The sequence below is a fragment of the Macrobrachium rosenbergii genome, chromosome 47 (assembly GCF_040412425.1).
Source record: "Macrobrachium rosenbergii isolate ZJJX-2024 chromosome 47, ASM4041242v1, whole genome shotgun sequence".
NCBI lineage: Eukaryota > Metazoa > Arthropoda > Malacostraca > Decapoda > Palaemonidae > Macrobrachium > Macrobrachium rosenbergii.
Window position 1 is genome coordinate 30,733,124 of NC_089787.1, and position 20,000 is coordinate 30,753,123.

A 20,000-nucleotide genomic window follows, 5' to 3' on the forward strand; every position below is an offset into this window, starting at 1 on the left:
GGTTTGCAACTGCTCTCCTCTCCAAGAATGACAATCGTTGGCGAGTTAATGCTGAATGTAGCAACCCTGAAAAATCAGTTATCAGAGATAGAGAAAACTTTGTATAAATCGAATGCAGATGATGCAGCTACTACCTTCAATAATAATAATTATTACTATCATCGACATTATTATTATTAGTATCATTATTACTCATCGGCTAAAAATCATCACCCATTATAAACAGAAGTATTAATTCTGTATTCAGAAAACAAAATGTTACCAACCCTCCGGAGTAAAAAACCCAAAAGCCAATTTTGCGCAAACCCTCGCAATCTGAAGGTGGAAGGTAATCTATATGCAAATCTTTGTAGCCAAAAAGCTCCTCAAGCGTCCAGTACGTACCCCGGGCCAATGTCCCAAGACTATGTTGTTTTCAAGACTCGAAGAAGGGTCAAGTAATAGCAATGTTCCTAAGTGAAGGAAAAGAATACCTTGACTGAGGATGAGAAGTTGAAGCTTATAGGTCTAAGGTTGGACTTGAGCCTCAGGGGTTATCAGAACTATTACAGCGTCCGCATTATATATATGTGTATATATATATGTATATGTATATGTATATGTATATGTATATATATATATATATATATATATATATATATATATATATATATATATATATATATATATCTGGATAATGAATGTGTTTTCATTATTTGGTTCCCTGAAGATGGAGGCAGACGAGCCTCTGAAAGCTTGGAAATATAGAATGTCCTCTTTTGAGCCTTCCGTATTACTGAGGTCCTCTGTGAAAGTAATAACTTTATACACAGTGAACTGGCATTGTTGGATATATATATATATATATATATATATATATATATATATATATATATATATATATATATATATATATATATATATATATATATATATAAATTCTATACTCATACTTAATCCCGAGATGTATCAAAATGTAAACAACCATCTTACCAAAACAAACTATGAAGAGACTCTGTTTGCAAAGCTTGAAACTGGGTTTAGACTCAAACTTAAGCTTCAAGGAAGAGTCAGACCCCAAGCTTAAGCTTCAAGGAAGATTCAGACCCCAAGCTTAAGCTTCAAGGAGGATTCGGAACGGAAAAAATACCTGTGCAAATTTAAATATTAAGAAAAAAAACTTAAATCTTAAGCCTCAACGACGGATCGAGACGCAAGCAACAAACGTTCCCAAGAGGAACAGGGTGAAGGAGAGAGAGAGAGAACTCTGGCCTCTTCTTCTTCTGCTTGAGAACTGCCAGCAACGTGACGTAACGCAGAAGGCGAGGGATTACAGCGTCAGGAGGAGGAGGAGGAGGAGGAGGAGGAGGCTTTCCAATCCCTCGCACACTAAATCCAGGATTACCTTTCGGTCCCTCGCACACATTCCAGAAGCTGGTGGGAACTCACCTGTGACCACCAGCTAAATAGGATGCATTGACTTACCTACTGCTGCTTCTCTCACGAAGTGCTGGAGTTTTAAAAAAAGACTGGTCTCTGCTCCTGTGGTTGTTTTTCAAAAGGGAGGAGAAATGGGATTTAGAGTGTCCAAATACATTATGGAACACGTCCATAAATCTCGGGGGATTTTGCCTCAAATTCGTTTTGTGGCTTAAAATACGAATTATTGAAATGAGTAAACTTTCGAAAAAAAGGACTGTACTCGTTTCAAATTACTTCGAGAAAAAGACCGAAAAATTTAGGATAATTTAATGGGCCTAAAATCCCATATTAAACTGGTCTGACATCGATGACTTCTGACAGATATATTGTCGCATAATAAATGGGATTTAATTCGTATCCACTATTTAGGAAAAATTCAGTCCCTTAGTTTTTATTAGAACTAATTATTCGAATGAATAAGCCTAACATTAATTCACTTTCTCACAGGTTCTTTATAATTATGGGTTTCTAAAATGAAATTTTCCGTATGAATACATTTTAATTTTCTTTAAGAAGATTATTCAATGGTGTATTTTTCACTAGGAGCCCTGAATGGAACTACAATGGCCATTATCCTCTGCACGAGTACTCAAATTCATAATTAGAAATTCCTAAAAATACACATTCTGGAAAGTTAATGCTACACAGAGAGGTTTAATTTAAATATTTAGGATCTACAGGTCACTTTTTACCAGATTCCTAAGTCACTTTTAGTAACCCCAGTGCCCTCTTTACTTCTCGATTTCTCAGCGTTTCTGAAACGCTTGTCACTACTAAACCAAAATCCCACTGAAGAAAGAAATGCAGACATTCTGATGCCCGGCCGAGATTCGAACTCGCGTCCGGGGTATCAGTTCTCATACCATAAGCAATCCAATGGCTATAACGAAATGTTTTTCAGTATATTCATAAAAATTAATTACTCTAGAACTAAATTTAAAAATTAGTATGAGAAATATGTACTCGTTAAATGACAAAGCAGGTCAACAGGTGTGTCTTAGGCAGTTTATTTTGTAAAAACTCTATCCATATTTCTTATTTCTTATATATATATATATATATATATATATATATATATATATATATATATATATATATATATATATATATATATATATATATATATATATATATATATATATATATATATATATATATATATATATATATATATATATATATATATATGCACGCAGTCACTTCCCATACTGAGACCCAAAACATGAGAACTGGTACTCTACTCTGTTCGCCCATATTTGCGTTAAACTAAGTCGTAACATAAATATAAGGTACTTAAGTATAGGCAACGCCATACTTCTATAAATATATGATTTACAGCTCTAAACATCTACCTCGAAGTTGGTATACAAAGTTATAGATCTAAACCAGATTACCTATTAATATTCAACAACAATAGACTCCCGCTAAAACATGGAATCTATAGTTAAAAAAAATTTAAAAATGTACCATATTTTGAAAAACCTCCCATCTAATTACCCTCTAAAAATATTCATCTTTGCATAATTCTCTGTAAAGTAAGATCTGGCAAAAAAAAAAAAAAAAAGCAAATAGAATTTCAGAATCCTTTCGGACAGTGTCAGCTGGTTACTTATGAATTTCGCATCAAGGTGACTTCCTTGCATATAAATTGCGTATCTCCAGCACCTTAATTATATTTGCTGACATTATGGAATGAAAAGTGATTTAATGTGGTCATTATATATGCATGCTGCCTTATTTCTTAATGGTGGGCTCCATCACATAGTGAGTATAATCTTATTTTGCACAGAATATCTATGAGAAGATGATTAAATTTTCTTAATAGTGTATATGCATTAGAAAAACTTTTTTCAATTATGGTTTCTTATTCTAAAATCTATCTCCTGTCCACACTGCAAGGAATTATATATATATATATATATATATATATATATATATATATATATATATATATATATATATATATATATATATATATATGTATGTATATATATATATATCTGTATATATAGATACACATATATATATATTTATATATATATATGCTATAATATACATATACAGAAACAGATACACATGCATAAGTTTAAGTGCAATCTCATTAAAGGAACAGTAAATGAAGTGTCGTTTTAAAAGCATATCTCAAACAACCGGTTTGAACAAAATTCGACCCTTTCATATCTAGCCTTTAACCAAAACAATCCATTTCTACTTCTCCATTCCATCCCTCATCTTTTCTCCATCTCGATCTCCAGTCTATTCCTTCTTTGTCTTTATCTTTGTTGTCTCTCTCTCTCTCTCTCTCTCTCTCTCTCTCTCTCTCTCTCTCTCTCTCTCTCTCTTTCCCAACTTTTCTCCATCTCGAACTCCAATCATTTCTTTCTCTCTCATCCTTTCTCCATCTCGATCTCCAATTCCTTCCTCTCTCTCTCTCTCTCTCTCTCTCTCTCTCTCTCTCTCTCTCTTTCTCTCTCTCTCTCTCTCATCTTTTTTCCATCTCGATCTCCAATCCCTTCTCTCTCTCTCTCTCTCTCTCTCTCTCTCTCTCTCTCTCTCTCTCACATCTTTTCTCCATATCTCCAATCCCTTCTCTCTCTCTCTCTCTCTCTCTCTCTCTCTCTCTCTCTCTCTCTCTCTCTCTCTCTCTCTCTCTCTCACGGCGCAGATGGGTCCCTGATAATATCCAGCTTCTTAAGACGAATCTTCGCAGATCTCGGGGTTTTATGATGAGGCTGTCAAGAAATATGAATTTTTTTTTTCCTTGCCTTGTTTTTACCTTCGCTTTATTATTGCTCTCGCTGCGAGTAGGGAGATATGCTGATTAACAGCAAGAGGAAGGGGGAGTAAGAGGAGGGGGTGGGGGAATGTAAGAAAGGTGAGGGGAGAGGATGGAGAGGACAATGAGGTGGAGGAGGAGGAGGAGGGAGGAGGAGGTGGAGGTGGAGGTGGAGGAGGAGGAGGAGGAGGAGGAGGAGGAGGAGGGGCGGAAAATCAAGATAATACAAAAAATTCTCTTAAAATCCGAAGTATGGATGTACGTATATGCGCACTGATAAATAAATAAATATTTCTAAATAAACAAATAAATATACAAATCTCTATTTGCCTATTTTTACATACCCTCGCTTGTTTATGTTACACTCACTAAGAATTATCATCTTAAAATAATCAAGCCAGTACAATTCACGAAACAAAATCGGTATTCTAAATTACGCCAGGTAACAAGATAACCGGCCGGAGGAACGGTGAACAATAAAATTACGAATATTGACTAAATCTCGACTTACCTTTCGGAAGACGCTGGCTATCTTAGTCTTTATCGTAAGAGATATGTGTAAAAATAACAACCTGAAAAAGAAAGGAAAAAAATAATAATTAGTTTACATAAACAAAATGCGAAAGGACAGACACTGCATTTCTTCAGCTTAATCCTTACATACATAGTTCTATGAATATTTTCTTTCATATAAAACTAAAACACTCTAAAGATTCACATCAAAAACTAAAATGGTAATATAATCACAATTATATGTAGTAATTTTAATTAGGAAAATAGCGCTTGACACAAAAACGTGCCTTCTTTACAAAATTTGAATATATTTTTCTTTTGATATTTAAAAAATGACAACCGCTTTAAACCATTAAACTCTAAGGCAGCCAAGGTAATTAATTCTAATCTTACTGCTGAAAAAAAAATATGATGAAGATTATGATGCGCAGTCCCAAATTTCGGACAATTCATTCCTCTCTCTCTCTCTCTCTCTCTAATGATGATGATGATGATGATGATAAGGATGATAATGATGACGCTGATACAACACACAACCTACGCATAATTCCCATCCCTCAAAGAAGAAGATGAATAAAAAAAAACGAAGAATGAGATGAACATAAAACAAGAGATTTAATATGACTCATCTCCCCACAATATCTTTTTCCCCCCTCCATCATCCAAATATCATTCATTCCTTCTGTTATCCGAAGATCTTTTCCCTCTCCCTTCCCCTCTCAACCCTGACAATAAAACACGCCCGTTGTAGTAATATCTCCCCTCTCTCTCTCTCTCTCTCTCTCTCTCTCTCTCTCTCTCTCTCTCTCTCTCTCTCTCTCTCTCTCAACAGAAATTCATTAACCAACGAATTCTGAGAAACAAGATCTCCCTAATGACGACTCGTCCTTCGTCAGGTTCTTTCGTGAGAGGAAAAAAAAGAAGAGAGGAAAAAAAGAAGGGAAGAAAAGAAGAGGGGAAAAAATTAAGATTCGGTGTCGAGGGGAAATTCAGGTCCCAAAAAACACAGCTGCTGATCTCGTACACAAACATGTAAATAAACACAAGGCCTTTGTGAGAACTTGGGGATTATGGGGTAAACAGTTCGTGAGGTTTTTGGGGCGTTACGAGGGTGCCTAATAAAAACAAGTTGAAAAATGCGCCGAAGTTTCTTCGGCGCAATCGAGTTTTCTGTACAGGAGCTACAGCGTATAATCAAGGCCACCGAAAATAGAGCTATCTTTCGGTGGTCTCGGTATAATGCTGTATGAGCTACGGCCCATGAAACTTTAACCATAGCCCGGTGGTGGCCTGTCCTACATCGTTGCCAGAAGCACGATTATTGTTAACTTTAACATTAAATAAAATAAAAGCTACTGAGGCCAGCGGGCTGCAATCTGGTATGTTTGATGATCGGAGGGTGGATGATCACCATACCAATTTGCAGCCCTCTAGCCTCAGTAGTTTATAAGATCTGAGGGCGGACAGAAAAAGTGCGGACGGACAGACAAAGCGGCACAATCGTTATCTTTTACAGGAAACTAAAAATCAAGAAAAAAGTAAGATATCTGTGAGAGACCTTAATTTTTAAACTCCTACCACGGCTTAGGAAAAATTCTTTTAAAATTTATTATTTTACTGAATATTACTCTAAATTCACATTTGGGAGACGTTACCTTTTCAATCCTTACTAAGACAAAGTAGGAAAATTCTAAAAATACTTTTTCTTCCACTGAATATTACTATAAATTCACACTTTCTACGTAATTTAATTTTTGTTTACTTTTACTTAAGACTTTCTTTTACTCTGGTTATTAGTTATTCTACAAACTCTCACCAATGCCTGCTATTCCATAATCCGGGGTAGTATTATACAGTACGTTAGGATTTTCAATCCCACAATTAACATTAGTATAGACTTAACAATTCAGGAAATGTGAAGATCAACAAATTTTAAAGAACAGTACCTTTTTCTCTCTCTCTCTCTCTCTCTCTCTCTCTCTCTCTCTCTCTCTCTATATATATATATATATATATATATATATATATATATATATATATATATAGAGAGAGAGAGAAGAGAGAGAGAAAGAAGAAGAGAGAGAGAGAGAGAGAGAGAGAGAGGCAGACTGTTTGCAAAAATTTGTTGATCTTTTCTTTTCCTGAATTGTTAAGTCTATGCTATTATTAATTAGCATATATATAAATATATATAATATATATATGTATATATATCTTCATATTATATATAAGTATGTATGTATGTATGCAGCCAACGTCAAACAGAGGCGGCGTAACCTTAGGGCAATCAGCACTATGACTTAAAGCTATACGATTTCTACTACCGTGAAACCAAACTCCTTCTGTACCGCCGGTCTTGTACCAACGTTAATGGCCGCTCCACATGTACCGTGTAAGTGGGAGAAAGTAATACCAACATATACAATGTAGAAAGAGAAGACTAATGGGTAGCCCTGAGAAACAAAAACTGTAGACTGTCTATATACACTGGATGTTGATGGTAGAAATGATGACTGGATATTGATAACACAACAAGTAAATAATGCGCCGAACGAAATCGAGTTCTCTTTACAGCGTATAATCAAGGCCACCGAAAATAGAGCTATCTTTCGGTGGTCTCGTTATAATGCTGTATGAGCCGCGGCCCATGAAACTTTAACCACGGCCCTGTGGTGGCCTGGCCTATATCGTTGCCAGACGCACGATTATGGCTAACTTTAACCTTAAATAAATTAAAAAAACATGAGACTACGGGGCTGCAATTTGGTATGTTGGATGACTGGAGGGTGGATGATCAACATATCAATTTGCAGCCCTCTAGCCTTAGTAGTTTTTAAGATCTGGGGGCGGACAGAAAAAGTGCGGACGGACAGACAAAGCCATCTCAATAGTTTTCTTTTACAGAAATCGATAAAACTGAAGAGGAAGATTTTAGGTTCGACCACCAATGAGTCACAATGAGGCATGAGATCCGGCCAAGTGAGCGGCTGAGAATCCTAAGGGACGCCTCACAGTCGCCCAAAAAGGACATTTTTAACCTTAACAAACAACCCACGCTGCCATTACGCCACACAAAATGCTACCTCGAACCTCAAAACCGTTTGGACAATATGAAAGCAATTATCAGGAGGCTTGCGCTCAAGAGAGAGAGAGAGAGAGAGAGAGAGAGAGAGAGAGAGAGAGAGAGAGAGAGAGAGAGAGACTCAAACTGTGGACCTCATCAGCGTTCGTTAGTCTCTTTTTATCTATCCTTTAGTATTCGCTGTGAATTTATAAATGTTGTTTTTGCTTATCTTTAACATCATCCTTCTTGTTAAAGTAATGTTAATTATTAAAGTAAAATTTACAGGAAAAATATTTTAATTTAACTTCTTTGCTGTTAGTACATTACCTAATTTATTTTTATTAATATAACTATACACACCTTTACACTATCACTAATGCTATCTAATTTACTTTTAACTCCTTCATTATCATTAGAATTATATCTATATAAAGCTCTCATTATCTATCAACATGGATACAATGATGATCATGACTGGTCATTGTTATTGCCGACCATATCAGGTTCTGATATGGTTGTTGGTCCTAATGCATAACAATATAAATAAATAACATGAAACAAAATAAAGGGTTGAGTGACTCAGTCGTTTCGATGAGTTTGTCGATATATCTGTCATTAGAAGACAAGATTAAACAAAATACAAAGAAAATTCAAGGAATATAAAAATCACAGTTTTCCAGACAATTTCAAAATAAAGTAAATTATGTTGAGAACTTTTTAACAACAAAATTATTATTATTATTATTATTATTATTATTATTATTATTATTATTATTATTAGTTAGTATTATTAGTAGTAGTAGTAGTAGTAGTAGTAGTAGTTAATACTTAAATACTAAATTTAAAATATAAAGCTATGCTGAGCTACCAGGCAACTTACAAACGAAACAGGGGCAGAAGTCGTTTAGGGGAAAAAATATATCATTTGTGTACAAGAAAACACATGACCGTGAAAATTGCGACGGGGGAAAAAGAAGGGTAATAAAACACCACACAAAAGGGGAACACATGAAGAGAGAGAGAGAGAGAGAGAGAGAGAGAGGAGAGAGGATATACCCTTAGGGAGGGTATATCCTTCATCCCCCTGGGGGAAGAGGGACGTGGCTCCCTTGGGGTAGTAGATGGCCCTCAGGATGGTGGGGAGTTTCCCTTCTGAAAGGTGGATGGAAACGGTGGGGGTAGGGGCAATGGAACAAGGGAAGCCCGTGGGTAGGTGCCCCCTGACCCAGGGGTAGGCGAAAACGGTCAGGGCCATGTGGATCCCAGCAGGTTGGCGAAACTCGACCCAGAGGGCCACAAGTGGCTGGCACCCTTTACCCCTAAAGAAGCCGGACCCACGTGGTCAACGCTTAACACTCGAGCTATCAATAAGGGAATAAGGGCCCTTAAGACCAGGTGCCAGGCCCTTGGCACTTCATTTGTTTCTCTCCCCCTTTCGTGAGACAGGAAATTAAATGAGGTCATTCTTCTCCTTTTGAGCTCCACGCAACGCATTGGCTATTTTCAACTGTTTCCAGAATTATTCAGTTTGGTTTTCAGTTATGAATTGGTTAAAGTGTAAATTCAATCCCATTCAATAGATACTGACCTTAGATTCATAGGAATTTATTTACAGTAAATATTAGCTATAATAAAAAGTATGTTCCCTGTATAATATCTCTAGGGAAAAGTGAACAAATATATATATCGTAATAAAAGAAAAATAAAAATTTTTTGATAAATAAACTTATAAGAACTCTTAGCCACAAATCATAAATAACATTAGCCTCAAAATATTATGAAGACTTAGAAATAAAATGACAATAATTATAATAAAAAGTACGTTCTCTGTATAACATCTCTAGGAAAAAGGGAACAAATATTTACCTCAATAAAACAAAATAAAAATTTAATGGTAAATAAGGTTAAAAGAGCTCTTAATCACAAATCATAAAATATATTAACCTCAAAATATTATGAAGATTTAGAATTAAAAATTACAGTCGTTTAATTTGCCATTATTATCTAGTTAAATACCAAGCTTATAAAACCTGTTTAATAAAACTTTCATCTATATTGGAACAGAACTTTCGGAAAACTGTAAATAAGTAATTATAAATAACTTTGAAATAAGTATTCCCAATAAATACAGACTACACGAAAAATGTAGGTATTTATCTGTGGCATGTATATTATATATATATATATATATATATATAAAATATATATATATATATATATATATATATATATATATATATATATATATATATATATATATATATATATATATATATATATATATTATATCTATATATATAAATACGACAACCGACACTTCTCAATTAGGGACAAAACTTCCGAAACTCTGCAAGCGAATTAAAGAGCTGAAAACCGAGTCGTGATTTTTCGAATACCGAACACTTAACGAGTAACACCCCCCTCCCCCCCCCTTCGAATAGAATGACAATCCGCTCTCCGTGCCAGAAGGGCATTATACGGGGACGCTCATAAAAGGGAAGTTATTGATCTCCTTCTAAAAGAAGGTTCCGTTTATCGCCTTCGATCTCATCGGTCGGTTTTGAGTTACCAATTAAAGATTCGCCTTGTTGGGATACAGGGAAAAAGGTTCGGAGGGGTACTCTCTCTCTCTCTCTCTCTCTCTCTCTCTCTCTCTCTCTCTCTCTCTCTCTCTCTCTCTCGTACTATATACATAGTATATTTTCACACCCTTCTCTCTGTTTAAAATGTAATAGTTATAAAATAATGTTATAAATCCCTTTCTCATTAAAAGGACAGTGTTACGGGAACTCTCTCTCTCTCTCTCTCTCTCTCTCTCTCTCTCTCTCTCTCTCTCTCTCTCTCAAGTACTATATACATAGTATATTCTCGCACTCTTCTCTCTCTCTCTTTCAAATATAATACTTATAAAATAATATTATAATTGCCTTTCTCATTAAAAGGACATGGTTACGGGAACTCTCTCTCTCTCTCTCTCTCTCTCTCTCTCTCTCTCTCTCTCTCTCTCTCTCTCTCTCTCTCTCTCTCTCTCTCTCTTTTTTACGCACTGCACTTATTGAACAATACTGTCTCTCTTTCTCTGCCAGACTTTCCTTTTCCTATAGAATACCGTCACGGCCTTTTCTTTGTTGAAACTATAAGTTATAAAACATCATTATTACTCTCTCTTTTTCTCTCTCTCTTTCAAACGACATAATTATGAGAACACTTTCTCTCTCTCTCCCTCTCTCTCATTACATATAAAAAAAAACTTTCTACCATGTACATTAGAATACAAGAACTAAAATGATTTACTGAAGAGTTCTTAAAAGCAAAATAAATCAGTTCTGATCAAATTACTACCAACACTTCAAAAGTGGTTCCCCCCCCAAAAAAAAAAAATTTGTTTTAAGGAATTTTTTAATTATTAGTTTTCCTTTCTATGAGAAATCGAATTTTCTTCACTAACTCTCTTGTTGGAGTGGGGTTGTTTGGGGGGGGGGGTTTGAGGACTTTTCAAACATTTCGAAAATTATCTGTAATCATCTCAGAGTAGACAGGGCAACAAGAGAGAGCTCTGTCCAGGCTTCCCTCCCCGTCGACCTCCTACCTCCCCCTCCCCCCCCCCCTCCTCTCTCCAAAGCATTTTTCCCTTGAAATACAACAGCGACAAAAGAGCAGAGATTAGGCGTGCTAAGGTTAATGGCTTTGCGACCTGGAGAGAGAGAGAGAGAGAGAGAGAGAGAGAGAGAGAGAGAGAGAGAGAGAGAGAGTCCTGTTGATCGCTTTATCCAACGATAACCCCCAACATCTCGGTGGGTCAGTTCATATTCAAAACGTATTCTCTCTCTCTCTCTCTCTCTCTCTCTCTCTCTCTCTCTCTCTCTCTCTCTTCAGCTACGTTGACATTTTAACTCTCTCTCTCTTTTCTCTCTCTCTCTCTCTCTCTCTCTCTTACAGGCTTTAGCTTCGTTGACATTTCAACTCTCTCTCTCTCTCTCTCTCTCTCTCTCTCTCTCTCTCTCTCTCTCTCTCTCTCTCTCTCTCTCAGGCCTCAGAAATCTTCACATTTCAAAGATAGTAAATACCATTATATCATCCTGTTTATTTCTCATTTTCTAACATTTTCTACTTACCTACCAATTTCCATTCTCTCTCTCTCTCTCTCTCTCTCTCTCTCTCTCTCTCTCTCTCTCTCTCTCTCTCTCTCTCGGGAAAAGTAAGAGATAACGTCTGCTCCTTCAAAAAACTATTTAAAATCTGTAATTCACGCTCAGACGAAAAGAAATTGTCCTAAGAACATTACACTGCCCAAAAGAGAAAACGTACATTTTAAAACAGCAAGGACACGGACGTAGAAAATCTCTACCATTGCTGAGTTCGTTTTTATTTTAATGCACAAAGTTTTACTTTTTGCCTCCTGTTATGGAACAGAAATCACCAAGTTTTTAATGAAAAACTGAATTCATGTTCAATGGAAATCACAAAATCGTCCCATATAAAATGAGACATCAAATTTATTCAATATTTTCCCCTCTGTGTGATGAGAAACGAAGTTACTTTGAACTTACGTTATGGGGAGAATATCTGCGTGTTCCTCCTACATTAAAGAAAAGTTATTACTGTAAATCAACATAATAAAAACTGAAAATCACATTCTAGCAAAATCACAAACACGCAACTATAAATCAGAACAAGATTTAAGCCAGAAATTGTAAATTAGAATTAATCACTAAAGAATTAAATATACTGCAGAGGAATTGATAGCGGGGTTTCAATTTAAAAAAAAATAAAGAACTGATAATGGTCGTTTAGTTTCCATAAGTACAAAAGAACTAATTGTGGACATTTACCTTGAAGAGATAAAGGTCATTCCATTAAAAAAAAAATTATTTTACTGTGGATGTTTCCTTTAAAAATATTAAAGAACTGGTGGAATTTGGGCCAACGGCCAAGCGCTGGGGCCTATGAGGTCATTCAGCGCAGAAAGGGAAATTGACAGTTAAGAAGGTTGAAAAGGTGTAACAGGAGGAAACCTCGCAGTTGCACTATGAAACAAATGTTTGAGAGAGGAGTGGAAAGTCCGATAAAAGAAAGAAAATATGAACGGAGGTACAGTAAAAGGAATGAAAGAGGTTGCAGTTAGGGGCCGAAGGGGCACTGCCTACAGTGCAACACGTGAGGTGCACTGAAGGCACTACCACCCTACGGGAAGAGAACTGGTGGCAGACTTTACCTTCACGAAACACAAAAGGACTGATTATGACTTTTACCTTTAAAAAAAATTTTCAAGAGAAATTAACTATGGACATTTACTAAAAAAAAGAAAAAAAGACAAACGCTACTTCCAAAAGCAGAACAAAAAAAAACAAGTAAAAACTGCGTCGAAGTTTCTTTGGCGCAATCGAGTTTTCTGTACAGCGTATAATCAAGGCCACCGAAAATAGATCTATCTTTTGGTGGTCTCGGTATAATGTTGTATGAGCAGCGGCCCACGAAACTTTAACCACGGCCCGGTGGTGGCATGACCTATATCGTTGCCAGAAGCAGGATTATGGCAAAATTTAACCCTAAATAAAATAAAAACTGCTGAGACTAGAGGGCTGCAATTTGGTATATTCCATGACTGGAGGGTGGATGATCAACATACCAATTTGCAGCCCTCTAGCCTCAGTAGTTTTTAAGATCTGAGGGCGGACAGACAGACAAAGCCATCTCAATAGTTTTCTTTTACAGAAAACTAAAACGTTACCGGGACTTATACCAATTACTGTAAATGAATACTTCTACATCTTACAAGGAGGTAATGAAAATACTCTTGAACAGAGTAAAGAATTTCTCTCTCTCTCTCTCTCTCTCTCTCTCTCTCTCTCTCTCTCTCTCTCTCTCTCTCTCTCTCAGGTAAATTCGTTGACAAACGAGCAGCAAATGCAGCCGTCTGCGGCACACACTTGTCCGCCATTAGAGAACAAGAGAAGGCGGAATGTTGGAGAAAAGGGGGAAAAAACGAGGCTGTCTTGTTTTAATGGAGATCCCCTTTATCTCTTGCCTAATGGAACTTCTCCTAATTCTCAAACGCCTTTTCCTTTCTTCTTCTTCTTCTTCTTCTTCTTCTTCTTTTGGAAAGGGTGAGTTTTTTTTTATTCCCCATTACTCATCTATTCATAATTTTTTTGTGTTTTTACTTTCATCTTAATTAGATGTCAAGTGCCTTGCGTCCTATCTGAAACTCGCTTTCAAAGAAATGGACGTTCTTTCTCTCTCTCTCTCTCTCTCTCTCTCTCTCTCTCTCTCATACACACACACACACACACAAACACACATCGTTTAGTGAATTTACCATAAATGAACAAATGGCCATTAAAAAATATTTACAAGCCTAATGAAAAATTATGTTTTGAGCAACCACATCTTATCTATCTACCTATCAATTTTATTATTTTTTTTAATATATCAAAACAAAATAATAATATAGTAAAGAAACAAGGATCCACAAACGCACAAACAGAGGGCACCACATCACAAACCGTTCATATGAAAATTCCGGTATAAGACTTATCACCTATGTTTACTCCAATGCATAAACACTTACCCACAGGAGAAGCCAGACTCATAAACGTACGCATACGCGCGCGCGCACACGCACACACAAACACACACACAAGTGGATGGCATCACAAACCGATAGGGCCATACGTACACGTCAACGGTCTAGTCTGCAACGTCTCACTTTGATAAAGGGAGATAAGGTCATAATTAAGGGTTCCGTGGAAGAAGGGCCTCCCGTGTGAATACGATCACGAGAAAAATAATGAAGACTTATCAGGCTTGATGAGGGTTCTCGGAGAGAGAGAGAGAGAGAGAGAGAGAGAGAGAGAGAGAGAGAGAGAGAGAGAGAGAGTCTTATGGATATCATATGAACGACTTAACTCAGGTGAGGTGAGGGGTTATATAATTATTTACATTTCTAAGTACTGGTTATACTACCTCTCTCTCTCTCTCTCTCTCTCTCTCTCTCTCTCTCTCTCTCTGCGGCGGTTCACAATAGTCGACTAGCAACCACGTACACAATTCACTATACCACAGGCACTCATATAGTTCCCTTCTCTTCAATCTACAAAGAGAGAGAGAGAGAGAGAGAGAGAGAGAGAGAGAGAGAGAGAGAGAGAGAAGAGCAACATGGTAAGGTTTTAAAGATAACAGCATTTATTCAGTATACAATAATAATAATAATAATAATATAATAATGATAATAATAATAATAATAATAATAATAATAATAATAATAATAATAATATCTGCAAAGTACTAAAGTCAGACAAAAATAATTTTATATCTTATCATCTATCCATTCATACACACACACACACACACACACACACACACACACACACATATATATATATATATATATATATATATATATATATATATATATATATATATATATATATATATATATTATATAAATTTAAAATATTTTACATAGCTGCACAAATCAGTGAGTTAGTCACGAGTCATAATGAAGCAGAAATATTAATAATATGAAAAAATATTAAAAGCACGAATTTTCGTGATATTGCTTCAAATTAGCAATTAAGCTGTCATAGTCTTAGCACCTTTTACGCACTAAAGAGAAAAAATTCTCATAAATATGCCGTTATTAAGTATTTATTCAGTAAGACAACACAGTTTTCTCTCTCTCTCTCTCTCTCTCTCTCTCTCTCTCTCTCTCTCTCTCTTAGTGAACTCGTGGAGGAATGGTAGCACACTAAGCTCACAAACTGGGCAGCAAGCAGTGAATTACGTACCTAGCTATTGGTAGACCTTTGTGGGTCGCAGTTAGGGTGTTTTCAGAGAGAGAGAGAGAGAGAGAGAGAGAGAGAGAGAGAGAGAGAGAGAGAGCCTCGACGAGGTAATCCTCACCCTATGAGGATGAAAGCGCTCAGAAGATACTCTCTCTCTCTCTTTTGAATTAGAATCTTTGTATATCAATGAAGTCATTATACAAGAAACAGTCAACGCTTTGGTTTACTTACATCAAAAGGCACCTTTTGGAAACGCCCCGAGATGTATGCCACTAAAACTAAATCACCTTTAATAAAGATATACACAGAAAGTATAAATATACGTATGAACTAATATCAATGGTGATACAGAAAAAATATTTACTCGCTCGCTCCTCATTACCAATTTTGCAAAGTGGTTTCACAGCCTCTATTTTTCAATGGATTTTATCTAACTTTTTCCTTTCAAAAAAAAAAAAATTTTGCGGTGCACTGTAGGCATTACTAAAGGTTCTTTGCAGCGTCCCTTCGGCCCCTAGTTGCAACCATTTTCATTCCTTTTACTTTACCGCCTTTCATATTATCTTATTCCTTTTGCTGTACCTACTTCCATATTATCTTATTCCTTTTACTGTACCTCCTTCCATATTATCTTTCTTCCATCTTGCTATCCACCCTCTCCTAACAATTATTGCGCAGTGCAACTCTGAGGTTTTCCTCCTGTTACACCTTTCAACCTACCTACTCTCAATTTCCTTTCCAGCGCTGAATGACCTCATAGGTCCCAGTGCTTGGCCTTTGGCCTAAACTCTATATTCCATTCCATTCTAATTTTTCTGTTGCATTTGTTTCATTAAGAGCAAAATTCAGCAGTCGTTTGATTGTACTAACAATAACTTCACATAAAAGGTAAATTCATTCAGAAAACGGTAAATCTTAAAGTTACTATCGTCAAAAAAGTACATTAGAATTACAAAGCAAATATCTGAGCGCTAAATATATCCCTAATTAATTAAAAACCAACACGTGTAACAAGATCCTCTGTACATAAGAGATTTCAACGACCGTCTAAGAGCATGTTTGCATGCACGGACTTAAAAATAAATCTTTAGACTTCCTTTGATTTTGGCGATGTTGTCTGAACAGTGTTGCCAAGGAACATCAGCTCTCCATACGCTAGCTATTTGACACTTCTTTCACCAATTTATTAAATATATCTATGCAAATTTGATTACATTTCAGGTAGGGTTATCTGAGAATGGGTCTCTTTCACCTAAGATCTTGGTCATAAGAGTAAAATTAATCTTTGAAATCAAATTTCATTGGTAAAAATCAAGACTTTTCAGTATCTCGTCAACGGCTACCTTCTCAAATCTTTGGGAGAACCTGTCTGGCAACACTGCGCGGTCTGCGCAACACCAACAGACTCATCATTCTTTTCAGTCAAGTGGCTGTTCGTTCACCACACATTAGACACCGGGTCAATAAGCAGCTGTTGACCTCCGCGACCTGAGCAAGTGGGCACACATGACCCAGCCTCTTTCCGCCCTGTGTGTCTTCTTTGTATTAATCCACGGGTATAAAGAGAAAATTCTGGGCGGGCATCGTTTGAAAATTTACTTTTCGGATAATCCCTCACAAGGGGTTCGTATGTTTTCTGCTTCTTTGCTTTTCAAGGCGCGAGGGAGAATAAGGGAAAAATTTCATTTAAGTTTTTTTTTTAAAGATAACATTTAAAAAGATTTTTTTTCTTGTCTTTTTTCAGTTTTCTGTAAAAGAAAACGGTTGTGCTAGGCTTTGTCTGTCCATCTGAACTTTTTCTGTCCTCCCTCAGATCTTAAAAACTACTGAGGCTATACTGTTGCAAATTGGTATGTTGATCATCCACCCTCCAATCATCAAACATACCACATTGCAACCCTCTAGCCTCAGTAGTTTTTATTCTATTTAAGGTTAAAGTTAGCCATAATCGTGCTTCTGACAACGATATGGGACAGGCCACCACCGGGCCGTGGTCAAGGTTTCATGGGCCGCGACTCATACAGCATTATACCGAGACCACCGAAAGGTAGATCTGTTTTAGGTGGCCTTGATTATACACTGTAATGGCAGTACAGAAAACTGGATTGCGCCGAAGAAACTTTTGGCTCATGTTTTACTGTTTTTTTTTTTTTTTTTTAAAGGATACTTTACCAAAAATTCTTTAATCTTCATTTACCTCTCGGCTTATCTTCACCACCATCGTATGTCTTGTTTTCTTCAAATTTGAGGTAATTAAAGTGTTGATTTTTTTCTGTGTGTTTTTTAAGAATTTTTCATATATCTGCTCCGTGTTTTTCATGCTAACCAGATGTTAGTATAGTCCATTTACAATGAGAAAAAATGCCGTATATCTAAAGGAACGTTAAACATTAGATTTTTCACATTTAATTATTGCTGCAAAAATTTCAAGCTGTACTCTCGTGGAAGATTGTAAAGATACACGTTTCCTAAACAAAACACTTCTATCTCAGGCCGAGAGAGAGAGAGAGAGAGAGAGAGAGAGAGAGAGAGAGAGAGAGAGAGAGAGAGAGAAAAACAAAATCTTTTGAAACTTCAGTAAAATAAGACGTAGAACTTAAAGTTCTCGCTTGCTTGTCTACCTTACTTCCAATGACACAGCACACCTCAATATTCAAATAAATATAAGAGAACAGAAAAGATAGACATAAACTACATAACTCTGCTTTGAAATATGGACGCTCAGGGGCAGTATATGAATATACAAAACATTGTAAATACACGTTATTATGTCTACAATCCATACACAGGACATGGAATAATATAATATATATATATATATATATATATATATATATATATATATATATATATATATATATATATATGAAACAATTCTCTTTCCTTGCTATCTTCAGTTAAGTCAGTAGATTGGTCTTCGATTCTCTCTCTCTCTCTCTCTCTCTCTCTCTCTCTCTCTCTCTCTCTCTCTCTCTCTCTCTCTCTCTCTCTCTCTCTCGTAGACAGTACAGTTCATTCTCAATACAAAAAACATCAACAACACAACACGCATACACATGCATATATTTACCCCTGCATGCATTGAAATGCACTTACAAAACTCGGCGCATTCTACAGCAGTAAACACGGCTGTCCTACGATGCGTCTCGTGGGCTTAAAAGCGATTACCCGACTACTTTCGGGTAAATAGCCGCCCAGATTAAATTCCTCGGACGGACGAAAAAGTTGCACGGCGACCCCCCCTCCCCCATCCCCGGCCCGTCCGCTAGCCTCCGTCGTGTACATAACCGGATTATCGTGTGTAAAACGGTCGCCTGGCATGAAATTGAATGCACTTCATCTTTCGAAAGCTGCTGTTGCTCTCTCTCTCTCTCTCTCTCTCTCTCTCTCTCTCTCTCTCTCATAATGCACTGTAGTAGCCTTGACTTTCATATGACTCTCTCTCTCTCTCTCTCTCTGCACTGTAGAAGCTTTGACTTTCATAGAACTCTCTCGCTCTCTCTCTCTCTCTCTCTCTCTCTTCTCTCTCTTAATGTATTGTAGTAGCCTTGACTTTCGTGTATCTCTCTCTCTCTCTCTCTCTCTCTCTCTCTCTCTCTCTCTCCTATTAACGTATTGTAGTAGCTTTGGCTTTCACATAACTCTCTCTCTCTCTCTCTCTCTCTCTCTCCAGAAATCTTCCCTTTGGTTCGAGAAAAGAATCTTTTTCTCTCTCGTTATGCAAAGTGGCAATTTTAACCTTCCGTTTTCGATATCTCTTTCTCCATCTTGACCTGGGTAATTCGGTAAGTTTGTCTTTAATTCAAAATAACTTTCTAACTCTCTCTTTCTCTCTTTTCAGGTAGGTAACTCAGTAATTTGATCTTCGATCCTCTCTCTCTCTCTCTCTCTCTCTCTCTCTCTCTCTCTCTCTCTCTCAGGTAATTCATTTTAATCTCAATACAAGAAAACTTCAATACAACTGCAGCAATTTCAGAGATACAATCTCTAAAGGAAACCTGAATGTTTCAGAGAAAATAATACTCAAATAACATGAATAAAAATGGAAAAAGGCCAATGGAAAGTTTCACAAAAAAAGCCCTGATAACGAAGGAAGAGGAAACGGCCCCTCAAAGTACAGGTAAAAGGATTTTTATTTTTGGCTTCTTATCGTTCAACAGCAATTTGAGAATCATGCTGACTTACTTCCATTCAGAAAGACCTCCAGTCGCTTCAGAGAAATTCTTAAGCACAGCACTGAAATCTCTTTCCACTCTTATGCCATTAACAACCCCAATATCCAACTAATTTTGCACTCGTCACAAACCATACTGCCCTAAAATGGAAGACTGATTTTGCAGAAACTGCAATTAGGACTCCCTAAATACTCGTGGAAAGCACTGAAGAATCATTCTGAAAC

General features: G+C 36.5%; 1 long non-coding RNA gene across 1 annotated transcript in view; it reads right to left on the reverse strand.

Annotated features, from left to right (window-relative positions):
* Positions 1–20,000, reverse strand: part of LOC136830727 (uncharacterized) — a 281,759-nt gene that overhangs the window by 39,017 nt on the left and 222,742 nt on the right. Inside the window, exon 3 of the long non-coding RNA XR_010850727.1 lies at positions 4,749–4,809. This is a non-coding gene — a long non-coding RNA (uncharacterized lncRNA). The remainder of the gene's footprint in view (positions 1–4,748; positions 4,810–20,000) is intronic.